The sequence below is a fragment of the Chlorocebus sabaeus genome, chromosome 13 (assembly GCF_047675955.1).
Source record: "Chlorocebus sabaeus isolate Y175 chromosome 13, mChlSab1.0.hap1, whole genome shotgun sequence".
Taxonomy (NCBI): Eukaryota; Metazoa; Chordata; class Mammalia; order Primates; family Cercopithecidae; genus Chlorocebus; species Chlorocebus sabaeus.
In genome coordinates, this window is record NC_132916.1 from 86,667,083 (window position 1) to 86,671,899 (window position 4,817).

Consider the following 4,817-nt stretch of genomic DNA (forward strand, 5'->3'; position numbering starts at 1 on the left):
TAAATAAATAAATAAATAAAATAAATAAAACTACATTCCAGTTTTCTTAGCTTACTCCTAATAGTATGGATTTTTTTTTAAATGCTGTTAAATTGACTTTAATGTCAACAAAAATCTCAATATAAAATAACCTTCCAAGCCCCAACTGATAGCCTGTTTCTTTTAATAGTAAGAAAACATTAACAGACTTTTTGTGGGTTGGGGGAATTACACTTGTGAGGCAGTATCAGATTCATAGTAACAATTTTACTGTTAAATATCTTTTCAGAATTGACATAAGCTGTTAACTTGTCAGACTCTTCTGAGCAATGTTATATTTTAAAAATAAGAAGGGGCCAGGCATGGTGGCTCACACCTGTAATCCCAGCACTTTGAGAGGTTGAGGCCACAGGATCACTTGCGCCCAGGAGTTCAAGACTAGCCTGGGCAACATGTTAAGACCCTGTCTCTGCAACAAATTTTTTTTTTTTTTTTTTTTTTTTTTTTGAGACGGAGTCTCACTCTGTCCCCCAGGCTGGAGTGCAGTGACACGATCTCAGCTCACTGCAACCTCCACCTCCTGGGTTCACGCCATCCTCCTGCCTCGGCCACCCAAGTAGCCGGGACTACAGGCACCCGCCACCACCCCCGGCTAGTTTTTTTGTATTTTCAGTAGAGATGGGGTTTCACTGTTAGCCAGAATGGTCTTGATCTCCTGACCTCATGATCTGCCCACCTCGGCCTCCCAAAGTGCTGGGATTACAGGTGTGAGCCACCGCGCCCGGCTTCTGCAACAAATTTTTAAAAATTAGCGGAGTGTGGTGGCACATGCCTATAGCCCTCCTACTCAGGAGGCTGACGTGGGAGGATCACTTGAGCTCAGGAGGTCGAGGCTACAGTGAGCGGTGTTTGCACGACTGCACTCCAGCCTAGGTGACAGAGCGAGACCCTGTCTCAAAAAAATAAATAAATAAAAGGAATATTACTCAAATTTATCTGAACACTGTGAAGTATTTATATAATTTTTTTTTTTAGATCGAGTTTTGCTCTGTCGCCAGGTTGGAGTGCAGTAGTGCAATCTTGGCTCACTGCAACCTCCGCTTCCCGGGTTCAAGCAATTCTTCTGCCTCAGCCTCCCGAGTAGCTGGGACTACAGGCGTGTGCGACATGCCTAGCTAATTTTTGTAGTTTTAGTAGAGACGAGGTTTCACCATGTTGGCCAGGATGGTCTCGATCTCTTTACCTCGTGATCTGCCCGCCTCGGCCTCCCAAAGTGTTGGGATAACAGGCATGAGTCACCACACCTGGTAAAATATATATATTTATATAATTTCATAAGACTATTAGAAAAAAAATCTTTAAACATTCATTGTCAGTAAACGTTAAAATTTTGGCCTTAAAATGTTAAATGTAGCTGAATTTAAAATATTAATATTCTAGTTAGGATGTTCATTATAGTTTTTAATGGATATAGTCATAGATCACTTAATGACAGGATACATTCTGAGAAACACATTGTTAGGCGATTCTGTTGTGCACACATAGAGTGTACTTACCCAAATCTAGATGGTATGTATATTTAAATATATTTTTTCATGCAGAAAGTCAAATGTCCCAGCACCGATACTGAATACCAGTAATGGGGATGTCTCCGTGACTTGATCTGCAATGCCACATTAAGTGCCACGTATCAGGTTTCTATATATGCTCCATTATAATCTTATGGGACCACCATCATATATGTGGTCCATTGTTGACCTGAATGTTGTTAGGCAGTGCATGACTATATAAATTCTAGCAATTTTTGATATTGTTTTACACTTTATAATTTCTTACTCATATATCCTATTAAATAGGATTTTTTAAAATGCCACTTAAAAACATGGATGAAAATTTTGTATTCTAAAGTACAAATAGTCCTTTATACAAAGCTCTGAGCTGCCTGTCAGTGGTCAAATATAATTGATACTCATTTGGGCTTTTGTGACCACACCTTGTCCACCCTTTATTTTGACCAAAAGATTGTAGTTTCCGTGTCTATCATAGAAAGTGGAACTACATTACTTAAGAAGTAATTTCAAACAATGCTTTCAGCATCTCATTTACTTCACTGGTGTTAATTCAGCATGAAAGGCTTTAAAAGGCAGGAACCGGTGAAATGTTAAGAGTTGCATGCTGCCTTACACTCTACTCCCTAGTCACTCCAGTGCTAAGTAACCCTCAGTCAGCCCCTTTCTTTTCTGGGGACATGCATCTTTTATTTATTTATTTATTTATTTATTTTTTGAGACAGGGTTTTGCTGTGTTGCCCAGACTGGAGTGTGGTGGCTATTCGCAGGCATGATCCCATTACTGATCAGCACGGGAGTTTTGACCTCCTTGTTTCCAATCTGGGCCAGTTCATCCCTCATTACTAAACCTGGTGGTCCCCCTTCCCGGGAGGTCACCATGTTGATGCTGAACTTAGTGTGGACCCCCAACTGGCATAGCATAGTACAGCCCAGAACTCTTGGACTCAAGCCATCCTCCTGCCTCAGCTTCCCAAGTAGTTGGGACTATAGGCACGCACCACCATGCCTGGCGACATGCATCGTAAATACATTTCCTTTCACTGCTTGCAGTTTGTTATTCCACTTGCATTTCTTTAACTCTCTTCTCAAACCATGGACAGTTAATAAATCCCTTTCAGAATCTTTGTAGAGATGGAGAGTCTCACCATGTTGCCAGGTCTCGAATGCCGGCCTCAAGTGATCCTACTGTCTAGGCCTCCTGAAGTGCTGTAATTACAGGCATGAGCCACCGAACCAAGCCCTTTTCAGAATCTTTATAATTCCTACTTACCTCTGTATCCTTCTCTAATTATTCTTCAAGTATTAACATTTATGTCAACATTAACATTAAATGTTATCTGTCACATTTCCTAAATAAGCCAGTGCTTAAATACGTTATGGTTTCTCTAATCTTTCAGCTCTTACTTACAATGGCCTTGGTGTTTCTGTTATTAACTAGAGTTCTGTTTTTTTAAATGTTATAACCAATTAACCAACCTACTTGAAAATGCAGAGGAAAACATTCAAAAGATTCAAAGTTTACAACCTCGTAAGATCAACTTATTTGTGCTGTATGCTACATATAAGTGAGCTTTTAGAATTATTAGAAAAAAAGCAAATATTCAAATTATATATAATGTTGGAGTCAACCAGTAAAGCAGCCTTAATTTTCCCCAACTCTATTTTCTTTAACGCTTTTTTATAAAAATACTTAGCATAAAAAGAATGTTAAATGTAGCTGAATTTTAAAGTGGAACATCCATATACCCACTACCTAGATTCTACAGTTAGCAGTTAATTACACCTGCTTTGCCACATATATTTCCATCTATCCCCCAAGTATTTTGAATTTAACAAAGTAAAGTTTAAAAGAAAAACCCAAAAAACTGGAATATTCGTACATGGGGTATTCTAATTAGCTAAAGTACAGCCAGAAAATGTTGGTTGAATAGCTTTCATAAACAATTCTGTTTTCTTATTTTTGAAATCTGGGATCTAGTCTCAGGCATCTACAAGAACTTAAGAAATAGACCTGGATGGTTAAGGAGATTGGACTGAATGCACAGTGACTCTAAGAGCCTTGAAAGACTGGTAGAAAAGGGACATTTCCAGTATTTGATAGTAATCCTTTCTAAAATTTGAGAGCATAAGTACTTATGACTTAGAGTAAAAACAATATTTGAGGCTGGGCGCAGTGGCTCACACCTGTAATCCCAGCACTTTGGGAGGCTGAGGCGGGCGGATCACGAGGTCAGGAGATCAAGACCATCCTGGCTAACACGGTGAAATCCTGTCTCTACTAAAAATACAAAACATTAGCTGGGCATGGTGGCCGGTGCCTTCCCAGCTCCTCGGGAGGCTGAGGCGGGAGAATGGCATGAACCCAGCAGGCAGAGCTTGCAGTGAGCAGAAATCCAGCCACTGCACTCCAGCCTGGGCGACAGAGCGAGACTCCGTCTCAAAACAAAACAAAACAAAACAAATTTGAGAGCATTAAATGCCTAGTCATTTGAGGAGTAAGATTAATTTTGTTGAACTTCGGAAGGGATTGTTGAAAGCCCTTGTTTTATAGTTAGAAAATTCCCTCAAATTGTAACTTATCCAAAGTTTTGATGGTACCAGAAAGCCCTCTGATTCCATGTTGTCAAGTGAAATAATAAAGATCTTGTGTTTAAAAATCTTACTGTTAGTAGGCAATTGTGAGTTCAATTTAAATCAAACATTTGCAATTGGAAATAACCAAAAGTCATCAAAATGGCTACAAAAAAGGAAGAAATCACTTTAAAACCCTGAAAACATAAAAAGTGAAAATGTTTTTGGCTGGGTGTGGTGGCTCACTCCTATAATACCAACACTTTGGGAAGCCGAGGCCAGTGGATCACTTGAGCTCAGGAGTTTGAGACCAGCCTGGACAACACAGTGAAACCCCATGTCCATGTCCCTGTAGTCCCAGCTACTCAGGAGGCTGAGGTGGGAACATCACTTGAGACCAGGAGGCAGAGATTGCAATGAACTGTGATCCTGCCACTCATTGCACTCCAACCTGCGTGACAGAGCAAAACCCTGTCTCAAATAGAAAAGGCCCAGTGGGGTGGCTTATGCCTGTAATCCCAGCACCTTGGGCGGCTGAAGCAGGCAGATCACTTTAGGCCAGGAGTTCGAGACCAGCCTGGCCAACATGGCGAAACCCTGTACTTACGAAAACTATAAAAGTTAGCCAAACAGGGTGGCGCGCACCTGTAGTCCCAGCTGCTTGGGAAGCTTCAAGTTCAGAATCACTTGAACCCA